The sequence below is a fragment of the Muntiacus reevesi genome, chromosome 12 (genome assembly GCF_963930625.1).
Source record: "Muntiacus reevesi chromosome 12, mMunRee1.1, whole genome shotgun sequence".
Classification (NCBI taxonomy): domain Eukaryota; kingdom Metazoa; phylum Chordata; class Mammalia; order Artiodactyla; family Cervidae; genus Muntiacus; species Muntiacus reevesi.
In genome coordinates, this window is record NC_089260.1 from 60,396,169 (window position 1) to 60,416,413 (window position 20,245).

Genomic DNA, 20,245 nt, shown 5'->3' on the forward strand with positions numbered 1-20,245 from the left:
TATTAATATGCCTATCTTTAGGCATTAATATTTCAAGAACCTATTAATATGCCTATCTTAAGGCATTAATCTTTTATTTCAAGAACCTATTAATATGCCTATCTTTAGGCATTAATGCTTTATTTCAAGAACCTATTAATATTATCTTCTTCTCATGAGAAAGGGTACTGACTTACTTATTTGAAGACCTCAGGAGCATACCAGTAAGTCTGCATATGTTAGAAGATTAATATTGAATAAATGAATGAGTAAACTGAAATATATAACATAAATATATTTATATATGCTATATATGATATATAAAATAAGTGTATATTATATATTAAAAAAATATATGTGTATTTCTGTAAATGTAGGTTAAGTTGATTCATTTATTGAGTATATTTTGTGGGCTGTTGTGAGAAGATGATAAACCATGAAAGAGGAATAGATCTCCCCCTACCCCAATGCACACTTTAAATATACTCAGATAAGTTTATTCCCATATTGGGTATATTCTTGATTCCCAGAGGTATATAAAACCTTTTAGTTATGTACATAGCAAATAACGATGCTTGGGTACCTTCAAGGTCAAGATAGATAGTTCTTGATAGCTTTTAATAAAAGACTGTTTCTCTTAGCCATCTCCTGCATTTGTCCTCATTACCAGCTGAGTCTTTGAAAGGTTTGTGATTCAAGTTTACAGGAAGCATCTCGCCTTCCTAAAGCAGTTTATGAGAACTTAAGAGGTTTCCCCTTTCCTCTCTTTTCCTGAAATTTCAATCTCTTAAAAAAAAGAATTGTTTTTAATTTTCATTTCCCTGGCAAGCGGTCTTACTTTTTTTTTTTTCCAGAAATGATGTCTTTCCCTCTTCTCCAGTCCCTTCCCCAGGTAACAGTGATTTGAGCTTCTTTCCCCTGAGTTTTGGCCTTTGTTTCTCAGCTACAGTGTAATGCAATGTCCTCCTCCAAATGTTTTGACCTCAAACTAAGTTTCAGGGTAATCTCTCATGTTGCTCATTCTGTTATATATTATCATATTATATATCCAAGAAAATGGATGTATTGCAATTTGCTTATAATAACCTGCAACTTGACAAATATAGCTAAGATTATCTAGAATGTCTTTAATAGTTTCAAAGGAGATATTTAGAACACATAAAAGTAGTTGGCCATTTGTATATCTGGCAGAAATTATTTGCTTTGGTGAATGCAACTTATATTTTTCTTAGAACAATCTTGGCTATATTTATTCTTAGTGAAATTATTTTCCAATCAAATATATGTCATTTGGTAAACAGCTTTTCCTAAAAAGAGACTGTTACATTAGTTAAGTTCAGTGAAATGTTCTCTGTGTCTATATATTGCATATAAATTTTGTTCTGTGTGCATGTATATTTAGACATTAAATGTATATGAATTTGAGTTTTTTGCTGTTCCTTAGTCACATCTTTATCTATCGCAGAACCTAAAACAAAAACATATATGTTGAATATATGTTGAATAACAAACATATCTGTTTGTTGAATAAGGAACATTCTTTCATTCACTAAACTGAGCATCCACTGTATGCCCAGCATTATACAAGCATTGACAAATGAAAGTGAATAAAACAGTTTTTGCCTTTAGGAGTTCACAATATAGCTGAGGAGAGACAAATGTGATTGTTATGATAGACTGCCTCATGAGTGTGTTAAAGTGAACTGATCCTAGATTTAATTGGTCCAGACATGCAACTAGATCTGGGTAGTGAATATTTTAAAAGACAAATCATAGTTTTCTAGACAAAGAAAACTAGGATGGAGTTGTATACAGAGTACATACCTGGGAGTCTAAACTCTGTAAAAAAATGTAAACATTGTTAAGTTTCTCAAATCATTAAAGGTAATCATGAAGATGAAGTAGTCATACTCATGTTCATTAAATTATGCTTTACTGAAGCGAATAGCATGTTGAAGGTGGTGTGATTCACAGGGCAGCAAGTAAATGCCCAGTGTTGATGTCATTGCTTTTGCTATAGAAATAAAGCCTTTGGAACCCTAAATATCTCTCAAATGTTGTGCCCTTCCTTAATGTGGTGTATGAATGCAGAGAATGACATGACTTGGGACTACGGAATTGAAGCTGCTTATAAAAACCTCAGCCTAGTTATGTCCCCTTATACAAAGGGTATGGGCACTGAAGCCAGACAATCCCCAGCAAATATGGTGGGTCTTTATCAGGGGAGTAATCTTAGGTAAGTACCACAAAGTCACTGGGATTCACAGTCCTCAACTTTGAGAGGCCAAGAGTAACTAGCTCAGAGTGAGGATTAAATGTGATAAACTATCTGTATTAGTCAGAGTTCTCCAGATAAATAGAATAAATAGAATGTGTGTGTGTGTGTGTGTGTGTGTGTGTGTGTGTACACTGTTGGTTCTGTGTGTATATATGTACATGTACATACACATTCTAAGAGATTTATTTTAAAGAATTGGCTCAGCTTACTATGGAGTCTAATAAGTTCCCAAATCATCAGGGTGAGTCAGTAAGCTGGAGACCCAGATAAGCCCATATGTATTTCTTTCTAAATTCAGAAGGTCTGAGGACTGGGAGAACCAGTGGGGCAGGTCCATTTCAAAAGCTGGCAGTCTCAAGACACAGAAAGAGCTGATGTTTCTTTTCAAATCTGAAGGCAGGAAAAAACCCAGTGTTCCAGTCTGAAGGCAGACAGGCAGGAGGAATGCTTTCTTGAGGAGGTGCAGATATTTTGGTCCATTCAGGCCTTCAGTTTATTGGATAATGCCCACCCATACTGGGGTGGGGTGGCAGGGTAGCAATCTACTTTACTCAGTTGACAAATTTAAAGGTTAATTTCATCTAAACACATGCTCATAGCCAACACCCAGAATAAGGTTTGACCAAATATCTGGGCACCCCATAGCCCAATAAAGTTGACACATAAAATTAGCTATCACAAATATCTAAAGTTCCTTTCACAGTGACTGAAATAGAGCTTTATAAAGATTTTAAATAAATGAAAGAATAAATAAAACCATGATTAAAAACAAAGGTAAATGGTTTTCTTAATCATCGTTTCACAAGAAAAAGGAAGAAATTGGCAACACATAAACAAATATTCATGTAGAAGCTAAAAATCACTTTAGGAGGGTGAAATAGAAGAGTAAGAAGGAGGAACTAGTGTCAGGAAATTTACTTTAAAGTACACAGTATTATCATAGTTTTCCTGGGAGGGAATATGGCACGCAATCAACCACAGCAGAGCACAGAATGAGAAAATCAACTTGTGGCCAACCCAAAGGACAACTTCATAACCACAATCTGGGATGCTTGACGAGCTATAAAGTCTAGTGGAAATCCAACATGGAAATGAAGGGAAGTCGTGTGTTCGGTGCTGTGGATTCTTTACTCAAAAATTCCTACAAGACAACAGATAAGGCATCAAAACCATGGAGGATTGTTAAGACTAAACTTTCCCCAGAGAAATAAAGGGAACTACTTATGGAAAACAGAGCTTCCCTGGTGGCTCAGATGGTTAAGAATCTGCCTTCAATGCAGAAGACCTGGGTTCGATCCCTGGATTGGGAAGATCCCTTGAAGAAGGAAATTGCAACCCACTCCAGCATTCTTGCCTGGAGAATTCCATGGACAGAGGAACCTGGCAGGCTACATACAGTCCATGGGGTTGCAGAGAATCAGACACAACCAAATGATCAACACTTTACAGGAAAGAAGCTGTAGACATGGGTGTGGTATGGGATTTTTTTTTAAATAGATCCTATTATTTTGACTTGAATACATCTAAATGTTTTATACTTATTTAGTGCCTGCTAGCACCAGACATTATGCTGATTACTATCATTGCTGTTCCATTCATACATAAACATTGTAAGTTACATGTAGATATTCATCTTACAGATGAGGATATTGGACCTTAGAGAAGCAAAGGTTAAAGCCACATGTCCAGAGAACACTGGATCAAACCCAGGTTCTCCTATTCCAACATCAGAATATTAAATAGCTCTAGGCATTTTTTACAGGCAGCCCTCTGTTGTTGCATGAAGCATGACAATAGGGATGAATCTTTTAAAAGATCCTTGAAGGCTCTACAAGCTACAAAATATCTGGCTTTCTAACTACTTGGATAAAATAACACTCGTGCCTGTATTTTGTCACGTGTATACAGAGCAAAATAGAAAAATCTTTTCCAAAAGATGCATCATGAAGCCCAGTTGGACCATCTACCATGGGGAAAGGGAAAATTTAGCATTTGTTTTGACATAGTAGGAGGAGATGGGAAGAAATGCTTCCTTTCAGTATGCCACACGTGCTTGACAGTATTCTTCAATGAGTATGAACGTGGGCTTTGGTACTATTTTAGAACAAAGGTGACTAAAGAGACATGAAAACTAGATATTTAGATCCTGGATTGAGGAAATATGTCTACAGTGACTACTATGGGGCTACTTACTGGTTTCAACAAAGCCCAAATGCAGTATATTTTTAACAATTGATGAACCCAGGCAAAGGGAATATTGTTTTTTGTTTTTTGTGTACCACTCTGTTAATTTTAATTTCATCAAAATAAAAATTTTGGAGATAAAACCAAAAATAAAATAGGCCAAAATAACTCTGCTCCAAAAGAGTATAGGTTTTGTAGCTGGTTAGATGTGGTTTGAATAGCAGCTATGCCATTTGCTAGATATGTGACTTTTAAATAAAAATTATTTAATCTTTTTAAGTTTCAATGTTATCTCAATAACTGATATAAAAAATCAATCACACAAATATGTTATATGAATTGAATGAATTACTTCCTATAAAACATGTAATAGAATTCAATATATCGTATAAAAAATGTCTCATGGTAATTTTGCTTCTGTGTGCTGCAGCTACTCAGGCATCTCTGACTCTTTTGTGACCCCATGGACTGTAGGCCAAGGGGTTCCTCTGTCCATGGAATTTTGCAGGCAGAAATACTAGGGTGGGTTGCTATTTCCTTCTCTGGGGGATCTTCCCAATCCAAGGATCAAACCCGCATCTCTTTCATCTCCTGTATTGGCAAGTGGATTCTTTACCACTAAACATGCACACACACAACACACACACACACACCTGGGAAGCACACATGTCATGTAATGACTATAATAATAAATATCCCTTTCATGACTTTAATTTGCCTATATTATCAGAACAATTGTTTAACTTTTTCCTCAGGGAGAACTGTCTCAGAATTACTGTGAAAATATTTTTACTGCATCTAAGCTTCTTAAAACATCAAGTTTGATCTCAGAAATTGTCAAGGTATATCATACACTACACTTTCAATCATTGTATACCTCTTTGTGAAAAACCATGGAGTTATTTTTATAAAGTTAATAAAAACTTCTAGAAATTGTGAACAGGTCTGTTGTATAGATTTCACTCTTCTCCCTAGTAGTGTTTGTCAAAATGAGGCATTTTTCCCACAGGAAAAACTGTGAGAAAACCAAGCTTCTCCCCAGCTACTGTTTGATACCTTTTCCCTTTTAGTGAGACAGCTAAATAAGCCAGAAGATCTGCTACCTACATTCTAAAAAAATATGGTTGGTGTGAAAAATAACATAAATTGCTAGCAAAATTATTGTAAGTAATGACTATCAGCTGTCATATCTTTATGCTTTCAGTTACTATATGATCACTTTTGTGTAGCTTTCCTTAAATGACCAACTTATAGAGATAGACAACGGATCAGTGGTTGCCAGGGATTAGTGCCCAATGTGGGTGGTGGTGGGGGAGAGAAGGTCATGTAGCTATAAAATGTCAACATGAGGGATCCTTGTGATGACAATAGTGACATTGTTCTGTATCTTGACCATCGTAATAGATACATGAAATTACACCTGTGATAAAATTGCATGTAACTAAACATGCACACACATACACACACACACACACAATCAAATGTAGGTAAAAGTGATAAAATCTAATTAAATTGGTGGATTTTATCATTTTGGTTGTAATTTTGTGTTGCAGTTTTGCAAGATGTTATCATTAGAGGAAACTAAGAGTACTTATCTCTCTGTATTACTTCTGTCAACTGCATGTGATTTTATAATTTTCTCAAAGTAAAAAATTTAATTAGAAAACTTATTACTTAGTGTCTTTTGTCTACCTTGATGTCCATAGTAACCTTTCATGCTAGAGAAGTTTTTCTAGATTATTTACATATATTTTAACAACACTTTGATCTTTGTCCAACTTCCAGATAGAACCTTCTGCCTTTTAAATGGCCAGTAACTAGTGCATAATTGCTGACTTCCCATCCTGAGATAAACAAGTTAGGCAAATGTGGATATATTTGATTTGTCATTTGATGAATGAGAAGGAACTTCTCCAGGAAGAATAGGAGCAGCTTGAGTGAGTACATTTTCTTGAGCATGCCCAGGGGGAAAATGAAGGCATTGTTTTCTGATGTGACACCTTGAGCAGACTGCCTGGCAAGCCCGCCACCAACGATGACTGTCCGTAACAAGAGTCTGGTATCAATTAAGGAAACGTGAACTTCTAACCTGTGTGAACTGTCACGGTTGAGTCCTGGCCTGGCTGATCTCTGAATTTCCAGAGGTTAATCACAGCACTCCACAACTGACAAGACCCTCCCTTCTTTTTCTACCTCCACTGATGAAATTTGGGTCCTCTGAAGCCACAGAGGGGAGAGAAGCCCCCTCCTCTTTATTTCTAAAGTAAAAAAAAAAAAGAGATAAATATAGTCTTGTTCAAGGATGAACCTCCCTATCTATAGCAAAGTAATATATGCTCAATATATTTTTAACAAGTATTAATCTGAAATAAACCTTAAAAGGAATTCCAGCCCACAGCTTCTAATCTATTCACCAGAAAAAAATATATTGATAAACAACAAGGTCATATGCAGGTCAGGAAGCCACAGTTAGAACTGGACATAGAACAACAGACTGGTTCCAAATAGGAAAAGGAGTACGTCAAGGCTGTATATTATCACCCTGCTTATTTAACTTATATGCAGAGTATATCATGAGAAACAATGGGCTGGAGGAAGCACAAGGTGGAATCAAGATTGCCGGGAGAAATAACAGTAACATCAGATATGCAGATGACACCAGCCTTATGGCAGAAAGTGAAGAAGAACTAAAGAGCCTCTTGATGAAAGTGAAAGAGGAGAGTGCAAAAGTTGGCTTAAAGCTCAACATTCAGAAAACTAAGATCATGTCATCCAGTCCCATCACTTCATGGCAAATCGATGGGGAAACAGTGGAAACAGTGGCTGACTTTATTTTTCTGGGCTCCAAAATCACTGCAGATGGTGATTGCAGCCATGAAATTAAAAGATGCTTACTCCTTGGAAGGAAAGTTATGACCAAAATAGACAGCATATTAAAAAACAGAGACATTACTTTGTCAACAAAGGTCCGTCTAGTCAAGGCTATGGTTTTTCCAGTGGTCATGTATGGATGTGAGTTGGACTATCAAGAACACTGAGCACCAAAGTACTGATGCTTCTGAACTGTGGTGTTGGAGAAGACTCTTGAGAATCTCTTGGACTGCAAGGAGATCCAACCAGTCCCTCCTAAAGGAACTCAGTTCACTGGAAGAACTGATGTTGAAGCTGAAACTCCAGTACTTTGGCCACCTGATGGGAAGAGCTGACTCATTGGAAAAGACCCTGATGCTGGGAAAGATTGAGGGCAGGAGGAAAAGGGGACAATGGAGGATGAGATGGCTGGATGGCATCACCGACTCAGTGGACATGGGTTTGGGTGGACTCCGGGAGTTGGTGATGGACAGGGAGGCCTGGCATGCTGCGATTCATGGGGTCACCAAAAGTCGGACATGACTGAGCTACTGAACTGAACTGAACTGTACAGCACAGAGAACTATATTCAACATCTTATTATAAACCATAATGGAACAAAATAGAAAAAAAGTGTATATATATACATATATATAGATATATAAAACTGAATTACTTTTCTGTATAGTAGAAATTAACACAACATTGTAAATCAACTATACTTCAATAAAAAAGAGAAAATACATCAGTCATCTATTTATTAAATGCTTACTATGTATCAGGCACTGCCTTTGCATTTGTAAGTACCAAACTTTCAAGTATTCTGTACAATAGATGGCATCTATTATTAATATCCATTCAATAGATGAGGTCATTGACTTCACAAAGGTCACAAAGTTGTTAAATGGCAAGGCTGATAAATACAGTAAGAACAGTCTCAGTGCTTGTGGTCAAGCTATCAGATTGTCTCAGATCTGATAATTCATGGGAAGTGTCCATTCATTAGGCCCAAGTATGTATTCAAAAGTGAAGACAACTGTCTTGGCTTAGAGCTTAACCAAAATTGTCATATAAAATTTTGATAAGCATTCTAAAGCTGTTTTAATGCTTATAACAATCCCATGAAGTAGAAGTTATCAACTCTAGTTTATTAAATGAGAAAATGGAGTCATTGGGGGTGATTAAGTGGCTTAAAATGATAATTCATATAATACGCTTTGAACTCTGTCTCCTAAGTTTTATCTTCTAAACCAGGCTCTTAGGTTTACCATGTATTGTTGAATCTTGCATTTCAGGGTCAACGTTGCATCAGCAGAATTTTAATTCAGCTGGAAAGTCTGACTAACTAGGTTAATTAAGTTCCTTGAGGTAAAATTTGCTCATCTATTATATGAAGGTGGTCATAAAAACTGCACTTTTCATCTCAGTGGATTTTCATGCAGAAAAGATGAGGGAAGTAAAAAGACTTTGTCAGCAATAAGCTCACAAGCTTATTTAAGTTGCCGCTATACTTACGACTTTTCAGAATTTTTTACTTCTAGGAAGCAATGCAAAAATGGAAAGTCGATTGGATTGTAATTTGGGGGCACTATATATCCAAGGTTGGATTCATTGTTCTATTCATTCATTCATTTGTTCAATTATATGAGATGGCCTATTCTGGATCTTATAGAAAATACAAAGGAGTTAGTACTTTATATAAATCTGTCAAATTGTAGTTATACAAAAACCATGTCTTATTCACCATTACTTCATAACTATGATCTAAATTTGACTCAGTCATGCATACTTCATACAAATTATTACAAACTTACTATAGTACTCATCTTTAGTGTATTCAATGTTTTCTACCCAAACACACACACACACACACTCTTGCACATGCACATACACCCTAACTAGGAAATGTGCTAGGCTGTGGGTATTCAAAAGTCTCATGAATCTCATAACCTCAGAATGAAGTCAGACAATTAAATCAATTACTGTAATCACAAGATCTATGAGGGAGTTAGACCGAGAAGTCACTTCACAGTCTACCACTAATGCATGACCTTGCAAAATCACTTAGTCTTTGGCTTAACCACATTGGACTAGAAGAATAAATGGATCTAAAAAGTAGAAAATTCTATGTGGTGATGTTTGAAAACCACTAACAGCAAGGGGTTATTTGCAAACAAATCTAAATATTTTCTATTCAATTCAGCAGGTGTTATTGCACACCATCTATATGGCAGGCACTGAATTTCTTAGCATCTTTGAAAATAACCACCTATTCTCTGCAGGCAGAGATGTATTCTCTAGAGCTGTTTTTCCAATAACATTTATTTTAACAATAATATGCTTAGTCTGCTGTGAAAATACAACTTCACTGATTAGGCAGCCAGCCCAGTCAAACATTGTTTGGGGTTATAATTATAGCTATTTAATTGTTGAACAATCTCATAAGAGCTGCAAAAGCATCTCAGTTTGTTTATGCAGCAATTTAAGCTTGTTTTTTCCCCTTTATCCTTTTTCCTCTTGAAAGGAAAGCTCAGGATAAGTCTAGCCTGAAGCCCCAGAGTATAATTAAGCGCCCCCCCCCCCCCCCAAAAAAAAACGCATTGGGACCAGGAGGCTCCTTTTTGGTTAAAGTAAGGAGCTGTTGCCATGATCTGTTTTAATTTGATAAACACAGAGAGCTATTCTGTCCCGAGACCTCTTTCCCCCCACTTAGAAAGGGGGTGTTTACGTACAGCTGTGGGGAATTACTCACAAGAGGTTTAAACAGTGGAAAAAGAAAACATCCTCTTTTCTTTCTGGACCCACCCAGCCCACCAAAGTTTACAGACTTAGCCAATGAAAAGATAGATCATGGTTCACTGAGAACTCGCTTTGGAAGATGGAGACCTAGACTGTATCAGAACAACTAGAAGATCTGAAGGGTGTAGAGAGTGGCATTAGTAGCTACAGGGGGATGGCAAGGCAAATCCTTTGAAGAGATTTTGCTTCAGAGACAGCTTGTAGATTGTATACTAGCAGAGAGCCGTGGTGCCCAGGGTTGTATAAAAATGTATATTGGGAATATAAATTGCACTTACAGGGTCCGTACAGGGTCAGTAAACTCCCTCTTAGCCAACAGTGAACAAAATCTAGGTTTTCTTCTAATTTTGCGTAAGTGTTGGATAAAAGATAAAATGGTCTTTCTCAATTTTCCCCTCAGCTCGAGTAATTTTTTTCTGTGCATTTTATTTAAACTTTGTGCAAAATAGAAGCAGAGAATTTAACTAAATGAGAAATATGATTAAAAGATCTTAGAGCGACCTTGAAATGAGTGGTTAAAATTTTAATAAATCAATCACTAGCTATTCTGTTATTGGGTTTCCCTGGTGGCTCAGTGGTAAAGAATCTGCCTGTCAATGTAGGAGATGTGAGTTTGATCACTGGGTCAGGAAGATTCCTTGAAGGAGTATTCCTACTCCAGTATTTCTGCCTGGGAAATCCCATGAACAGAGGAGCCTGGCAGGTTACAGTCCATGGGGTTGCAAGAAGAGTCAAACATACATGAGACTAAATAACAACAACAAAACTGTTATCATTTTAAATTAGAGTTGTGATTTTTAGTTTTTATGACTTTTTGAGAGGTGAGTCATGGAGTAGATTTCTCAGAGTATCTAAGAAATAATAAATATATTAGAAATTAAAAAGCATACATATTATTTTGAAAGTATAGAGTCAAATTGTAATGCTTTGAGGCACTATATTTTACCTACTAAAATTTAAGAAAAGAAGAAGAAAGCAAAGGGAAAAAAATAGAAAATTTTATGTTCATTTCCTGGGGTGGAATTCACCAAAATAAGTTCTATCAAAATATGCATTTCTGGGAAAAAATTATTTAAGGAGAACTTTCCTGTATGTATGGCTTAATTAAACCAAGGTTTGATTAACTATAGTTTAATAATTATAGTTAATAGTTATAACTATACTTATAGTTCAGTAAGTGATGTAACTTAGAATTCCTTAAAAAATTAGCATACCAGTTTTAAATATTTTCTTCAGATTGTCATGAAGATGTCAACCCAGGAATGAGATTAAATTGTCTCAGTGTTCCTGCCAGAATGGACATTTTCTTAAGATTCACTACCTCTCATTTGCATGTTTTTGTAGACTGACATTAAAACAAGCTCCAAATCAGTGGTACAAAATTAATTCTGTTCACCATTTCTCAATTTACTTTGAATACTGCTTCCAAATATTTTGACTCAATATATTTATGGTAAACTCAGGCACTAGGCCATACACACAAGCTTTCCAATTTTAAGCTCTCAAATGATATAAAAAGCAGCTTTTTTGACCAAATGGATTTCTTGTTTGTAGAAGTCTGTCATAGTCCTTTTATTTTTTTCCTTAAAATATAACTTCCTAGTAAATGATAACGCCTTTCACATAAGTGAATTTTCTTCTTTGTTAGAGTGTGTGTCGTTTCCAGGTAGAGATGGATTGAAATCCAACATAGTCAACGATGATGACTGTAAAGACCCCATGAAGTAGTTAGAATTTTCCATTGTCCTCCATCTAAAATGATAACAAACACGGTTTTAATTCACTTAATTCATGGTGTGTTTTTTTTCCAAAAAGAAAGATACAATACTTGGAAAGCACATACTACATAACTGGGTAAACTCATTGATAAAAGTAAAAGTAACTGTTGCCATGAGATTACTCCACAGAAAATGTTTGTAAGTAAACTAGCCAGTATTTGAAGTAGAGGGACTCCTCGAGTTTTCTAAGGGAAATAAAACCAAAATCTTAACTTTCAAGTCCTTGGGTCTTTTGTAGTAAGAATGACTTAGAGACAATTCTGTTTTTCTGTCTCTTCTCTATCCTTCCACTCCTTTTTTGCTTTCTTTCACATTTTCAGATGTCATTGTTAAATTTATTTTTATTTCCTCCTTTAAAAAATAACGTCTTATTTTTTGTTTTATTTCAAGGTTGTATTTCTACAAAGTTGTGGAGGTTTAGCTTACCTGGTGCATAACAGCTGCTCAAAAGTAATTGTTGAGTAAAAATGAGTAACTTAAGTCACACAGATTAGCTGTAGAGAACGTGGAAAACATCCCCCTTTTTCCAGGAGCAGGGACAGCACAGATGTTTCCTATGCTGGGTTTATCAAGCTCTGCAAAATCTCCCCACGGGTCTCTGAGTGCCTTTTGGTAAGTTTTACATGCAGTTGTCTTTCTTTCCCTCTTTGAAGTCCACTTAGCTGGTGAGAAAAGTCTAGAGAGGATGACAGAAGCAAGCCCAGTAAAGGTAGCCTTTAGAACATAATGACCCTGGACTCCATGAGTTTAAAAAAGTCCATTCATGGCTAGAAAATGAATATTATTTATCCAAAAGGTTGCAGCTGTTACATTCTCTAGAGAAAACACCAAGTAAGACCTATCCATGCCAGGTTTTTCTGATTGCCTAACCTCAATGATTCTGAGATAAAATCCCAAAATAGGCATTTATAAAGGCAAGGAATGAAAGGCAACAAACGCAGAACCTGGGCAGTTTTTGCAGCTGCTGGTTTATAAACTACAAACCCAATAGTTGTTTCTCTCCTGATGTTGCCAGTTTGCCTAGGTGATAGTCTTGTGCCAGTCAAAACAGTCACAGGCATTTCTGTACAATGTATTCTGTTCTGTCCACACTGGGGGCTGTTTCCAAAAAACAGAATAACGGAAGCACTGAATAAAAAAAATGAAACCAGAAAACTTAAGCCCTCCGATAAAAGAAGAAAACAAAAAGTAACACGAGAAATGTGTTTTTCCCAGGAACGTCCACATCGCTACAGACCCAGTTTTCAAAAGTGGATTTTCTTTGAATAGGGTTTGGATTTGCCAACAGGCTATTAGGATATAATACACCAGTCACAATTCTCCGAGAAAGGATCTAAGGTTTGTTGTAATTTTGCCACTTTCCCAGAGATGAGTAGAGCCAAGAGGAAGGGGTGAAGCAAAGAGAGCAAAAGATTGCAGGATTGAAGAAAAGTTGCTGGATCCTATCCAGTCATCTTCAAAGGATAACCTCTTCCAAACAGAGCAAACCTTCAGGCGGAGATTATGCAAAGCTCCTGCTTTCCAACACCCCTGAAAACCTGCTACCCCCGTCCATTCAGATTTGAGGATTAAGAAAACCAGGGGAATGAAAGCATCTATTTATCCCTGGTCCATGTCAGGAATTGTTCTTCTGAGCTGGACCCTATGGCTTTATTGGTGGCGTGATTGTCCCTTTTAAATATTTTTTTGGGGATGGGAGGAGGTGGGCGTCTGTATTATCTGATAGTTCTGTGTTTGTTTTTTCAGCAAAGATGCTTAATTGTGTAACTCCTGGCTAGGTTTCCTTTGCCAAATGATAAAAATCAAAGTTGGAAAAGACCTATTAGGTCATTTTATCCTAACTCCTGCCAGTGAGAATTTTGCCTCTAATATGCACGACGAGGCGTCCACTTCTTCCCTTGGGAGATTAGCCTCTACAATCCAATTAGTCTCTGCTGCCAACACATTTTCCCTGACATTCAATTTACAATTAATATCATTGTTTTTCTTAATTCTGTACTCACCAATGAAGTGTTTACTTTCTTTTATTGTTTTCGAATTTTAATCCGCTGATAAGTCTATTTTCTTATGCCTCCCCCAAATACACTCATTAATTTTTTTCCTAGAGCCTTTTAGTTTATTTGCTATTCTTTTGTTATTTGTTATTCTTTGCACAGCTCTGTATCTCTTTGATACAAGGAAAATGAAGGCTTCTCATTTCCCTACTTGGCACCTCTCATCAGCAGGCAAGGATGTGGTGGAATTGGGTAGAAAATCGAGACGCTTTAAGGTTTCCATAAAATTCAGGCTTCCTCAGTATTTGACTTTTACTTTCCAGAAATGAGTGGCTTGAGATAGGCTGGCAATTTCAAGTATCCCAGCATTTCAGTTGTGTGTGTGTGTGTTTGCACGTGTCAGATTTTCTGCTGTGAAAAACCTGGCTCAGATGATCAGATGAGATAAGGCAGGCAGAGATAAGAAGCTAGAGAGGAGGAAGAATATTACAATAGTGAACTTTGAGACTGAAGTAACTCAGCCATCTTCCAGAATACCTCATTCCCCGAAGAGCAAGCCCTTTCAGGCCAAGGCGAACCACTGCGGACCAATGTGGCTCCATGTGTCCATGAGACAGGCTTCTCCCTACAGCAAGGCGCTTTCCTCCTGAGATTTTGTTCCTTCATTGCCTAAGGCCCTGGCCTTGTTCCTCCTGCCTTGTCTTGTCTCCCTCTTCTGATCCTCTGGCCTTATTTTGGCAGGCAGATTGCCTTCATCTATCCAATTTACCATGTCGATTTGGTCTCCACCTCGTGACCTCTGCTTGGCCTTTGGGCCTAAGGGAGGAGTCCCTCTTTCTGGATCCTGCCCTCTGACTAAGCCCTCTCTTGCTGCTCCTCCCTTTTCTGGGGATCCAGAACAGATACCTTCCCAAATGCCAGTTTTTTCCCCTATGTACTTAATTATTTCATTGTTAGGACTGTCAGTTCATGCCAATTTACACTCAGCTCCATCACAGGCCACAGGCCTCACTCAGAGTAGCTTGCCTATATGGTTTTTAAGGGGTGTTTTATAGATAATTAAGTCTCACAAACGTAAGAAAAAATTCTTGATGTCGTCTATAAGGCCTTAAAAATCTCCTGGCTAGCATCACAATGCAATCACATACCACTGACCCCTCTCACTCTGCCTCACTCATGCTGGCTTCCCCTCAGGTCCTTCAGGCTTCCCTGGTGGCTCAGAGAGTAAAGAATCTGCCTACAATGCTAGAGACCTGGGTTGGATCTCTGGGCTGAGAAGATCCCCTGGAGAAGGGAATGGCTACCCACTCCAGAGTACTGCCTGGAGAAGTCCATGGACAGAGGAGCCTGGCGGGATACAGTCTATGGGGGCCGCAGAGTTGGACACAACTGAGTGACTAGCACTTCACTATCAGGTCTTTGCTGCGCAAGCGTCAATCTCTTCCACATTGGGATCTTCATCTTACTGTTCTTTTTGCTTGCCTAAGTGTCACTTACTCATCCACAATGAATATATAAGTCATAGCTTACATGGAACGTAGACCCAAGTACCCTCCCCTGGACTAAGTTAGGTCCTACTGTTATACTTTATTATTTAGTCTTATACATGCATTGAAAGCACTTACCAAAAATTGTGAACATGCATTTCCTGGTTTGCTAAGTTATTTGACATTTGTACAACTCTATGACATGTGAAGATGGTCCCATGATTATTCTTCATTTCTGTGTATCATAAGTGTTCAGTATATCACAAGTGCTTGGTCAGATGAGTCATGTAAAGGATAGAAAGCAGAATAGAAGTTAACAGTCAGCTGCTATGACCGATAATTACTTGTCTTAATCTAGCTGCTTTGGTTAATTTTCTTTGTACTTATATAGTTTGGCTAACATTAAAAGAACTGTCATTTTGAATATCTATATCAGGTATTGTACTAGTAAGCTTTTGGTTTTTTGTTGTTTTTTTTTTTATTTCAGGCAAGAGAGAGCCACTATACAATTTTTACTTGAAAGAGGACTTTGGGAGAAAAATAGGGAGCTCGTAATTAATGAGAAAATGGAGGAGTATATTTGGTGCACAGATAGAAACTAAAAGAGCATAGGATCTGGGCAGTAGAAGCAATGCTTTCCTGCCACTATACCACTGCTCCCAGACATCCCTGAAGTATCCAGGCATTTTTATTAGTTCCCACTGCAGAATCCAACACTGGCTGTCATGAATGAACCAACCATCCATTTGTTTGCAACCAACCTAAAGTTCAAAGTCCTCACTGAGTCAGAGGACTGCCGGATCAAGGAATGGCTGGGTAATTCAGCCCTAGTCTCTGAGTCAGAAAGAGAAAGGAGTCCTCACCTTCCGTACAAGCATTCTGAAGTAGATACTCAAATGTCCAACTCCCCACGCAATGAGTTATTTCTTCCCCTCACCCACTTTTTATATATTAAGTCATTTAATTGCCTCAAATACTTTATGAAAATGTAGGTATTATTATTACCTCCATGTAACTTTTGGAGAAACTGAGGCCCAGAGAGGCTCATAACTCAGTCAAGGACACACAGCTAGCAAGTGATGAAGCAAGAATGATTTTTTTCATTACTGCTAGGTGTGTCAAGATGACCTCAGCATATTCCAGCAGATTGCAGTTCACTTTGACTCTGAATTAGATGTCTCATTTCAAATTAATGTATTGAAATCTGCAAGAGTAGTAACCCTCTGCCCTTAGGAGGAATACATACCCCAAAAGACACATCACCAGCAAAACAAGCTCTAACCTAGCAACGGTGGATGTCGCACATTTCTCTCTTTTATTGGATTCCTCTCATGCTCACCACCATGAGCATACATGAGCGGTCCATAAACCAGAATGAAGCTAACTAATTGGTTGGTCCATGAAATAAAAGTTAATCTCATCAGCACTAATCTCTATCATTTCCAAGTCCTTAGCTAACACGATGCCAAGTACTTTAATAATGAAGATTTTGTTTTGCTACTTCTTTTGATTTGTCCTGTATCTTTTCTTCCCTTTTTTGGTTGTAGATCATACATCCCACATCACAGGTCCAGACATATCACAGATATTGGGGCCTGTCACAGTCTTCCATCTGACTACCACTGCTTGATTCAAAAATGAATATGAGAACCAATTATCAGGACCAATCAGTTTTCTTCCCCAGGATTTTTCTAACTGGAATTAGTTGGATAGAATTTTTTTCCTTTCTACTCATGAAATTTTTGAGAATTTAAGATCCAACCTGGTTACAGTCTTGTTTTTAACCTTGTGAAGATGGTTAGTTTGTGATAGCACAGCTCTTTGTAAAAAAAAGGCAAATATAGAAGTCAATATGAAAATCTAATGATTTGAATTCACAGATATACTCATTGTTTTTTGTTTTTTCTTTTTCCTTTTTGGTGTGTGGCTTGAAATATAAATTTTTCGGTTAATTGAAATATAAATTTTTTGTCTTACTTACATTTCCTGCTTCTTGCAATCAAAGAGTTGTGTGTAATGTATGTACGTCATTACTGATTCATACACTGCCCCCCCACCCCAAGTTAGGTATTATTATTTTACAAATATGAAAATCAAGGCCCAGGAAATTGATATCACTGTCCCAAAGTTGCACAATTAGTCAGTAAGGAGCAGATCTTGGATAACAGATTTTCTTACTTCCAAATCATAAGCTAGATGCTGTAACACTCAGCACGCATCCTGGGGTGCTACAATCCGTGAGTTCCCAAAGAGTCAGACATAATTTAGTGACTGAATGATAACATATAACATTCAAAGAAAAATCTGCATTAATTAAAAATAATTCAATTGTTAATCAATATCTACAATATCCTGACATGAATCCCACTGGTGATTTATTTATCAATTTTTGGCTTTACTGGGCCTCCATTGCTGTGTGCAGGCTTTCTCTAGTTGCAGTGAACAGGGGCTACTCTCTAGTTGTGGTACGTGGGCTTCTCATTGCAGTAGCTTCTCTTATTGAGAGGCATGGCTACAGGGAGCATGGGCTTAGTAGCTGTGGCATTTAGGCTTAGTTGCCTCAAGGCATGTGAGATCTTCCAGGACCAGGGATTGAACTTTTGTCCTTTACATTGGCAGGCAGATTCTTAACCATTGGAGCAGCAGGGAAGTTCACACAATAGTGATTTTACACATATGACAATATGTATATCTTAGCTCATGATTATTTGCTTCATTTCTTATAGTTTATCTAGGACTTTTGGTTACTCATTCTTTTACTCAAGATGGTAAGTATAAATTCAATGTCCAGGGAATGGAATAAAGTTGAATAATCATAAAAATTTTTTTTGAAGAAACATTTTTAACCATGTATATAATACCACATTGGATTTGGGACAGAGAAATAAAAATCTGACCGAAATATATCCTTTTTCATTATTATACAAATCTGAAAGGCTTGGGGAATTGATGGTTTTCTACTGATCCTAATGATGTAGTTAGTCAGAAAAATATGTTTTCAAACATTAAGACAACTCACATGCTTTTTTTTTTTTTTTATCCAAAACATATTTATTGGGTTGGTTCCCCATTCATCTTGATGCAGGATCCTGTTCGTGCTGCTCCTTTCTGATGGAGCATCCTTCTGTAAGCCTTGCTTTTCCTCCTATAGGCTGGCAGAGGACAGTATAGCAGCCAACATACTAAACTACTGTTTGTGCATGGCTAAAGACGGTGGTGAGTTTATAGCATCCTGGGCATTTTACATCCAAGAAATAGGAATTAGGGCTCTGTACCAGGAGCTTCTTCTTGTGTTTCCTCTTCTTCTCTTCTGGAGAGGGATGAAGAAGATCCTTTGTGAGATGCATGTTCTCGTGAGGAGGTCGTCACCGCCAGAAAAGGCCTCTCATGTGCTTTATCATCTAAGAAAACTTGCCTAATGGATTTTTCATTCCTTTACTATATGATACATACAAATCATTTTTTAAAATTATAGGATGAAAAAGTAAGAGACATTCTCAGTTTTATGATGAACTCACGCAAACAGTATAAGGGTTGTTTGTATATTTCTTCTTCTATTTGTTTCATTTATTAAAGTTTACCTGAGAGTCCTGTGAATAGTCCAAGACCCAGTCTAATTCCACTGCCTCTGAAATGTCTTCCCAAAGATCTCAGATATTAGGTTTCAAGAGTTAGGGATATTTGGAGATATAAAAGTTCAAAGAAAATTATTGTTTGTTTGAAAATATGGAGTGAGAAAATTCTAGTCCATTTCTGATCTTATTGTCTTGCCTTATAATCAATATTTCTCACATTTATTCTAATTGGGCTTCCCCAGTGTCTAAGTAGTAAAGAATCCACCTGCAATGCAAGAGATTTGGGATTGATACCAGTTGAGCACTTAATACATGCCAAGCGTTCTGCTAAACACTAGTGGTGCAATAGTGATATAGGTGATGACAGAACAGAAGTGACATACATTAATGTGAAAAGGTACATTTTTCTTTTTTAATTTAAGGACTCTTCCATGTACATTTCTATTTATGCAGAGATGCATAGTCATTACAATTTAATGGTGTCACATTTTGTCCTCTGAAGTGACCTTCTGGTTACATGAGTGAATGAAGATATGTATCAAACTCCTAGTAAAGCTACAAAGGAACATTTGCTCATTGGTCATAGGATTAGTATGAAATTGTATCTATGATTTAATGTTAGAGAAACTTCTCATGATGGATGGGTTTCCCTGATTAAAAAGACACTGTAATGTGTAGCGAACTCCCCATAAAGCAAGGGGTATGTATCCTGGTGGCCTAAATTTAACTTAAAGGCCAAAGGCCAGAGCTGGAGAAGGGCATGGCAACCCACTCCAGTATTCTTGCCTGGAGAATCCCTGGACAGAGGAGGCTGGTGGGCTACAGTCCATAGCGTTGCAACAGGTCGGACAAAACTAAGCAACTAACACTTCTCACTTTTTCAAGGGTCAGAGAGGCAAGGTCACTTTCAGCACATAATGTAATTGCATTTTTTTCTTTTTGGCCCCAACAAGTAGCATTCAGAATCTTAGTCCCTTGACCAGGGATCAAACCATGCCCTCTGCAGTGAAAGTACAGCGTCTTAACCACTAGACCACTAGGGAAGTCCCTGCAATTTCATTTTAAGATGCTGAGCAAATGAGGGTGAAATAAGAGAGTGGTGTGCCCACAATAATGATCTAGGACTACAGCTATAACACAGCATCAATAAACAAACAGCATTACACTACTCCAAGACAGATGTAATCTTTATTTTATTTTATTTTCAGATGTAATCTTTAATAGCTGTGTCACATGACAGTGAAAGAAGCATGGAAACCAATGGACATTTTGGAGTTTTTAATCTTTTTTTTCCCCTCTATACCTAGATGTGGAGAGGGCA

General features: G+C 37.3%; 1 pseudogene; it reads right to left on the bottom strand.

Moving 5' to 3' along the window:
• Positions 1-18,420: 18,420 nt before the first annotated feature.
• On the bottom strand, positions 18,421-18,696 carry LOC136144740 (small ribosomal subunit protein eS27-like; annotated as a pseudogene).
• Positions 18,697-20,245: the final 1,549 nt, after the last annotated feature.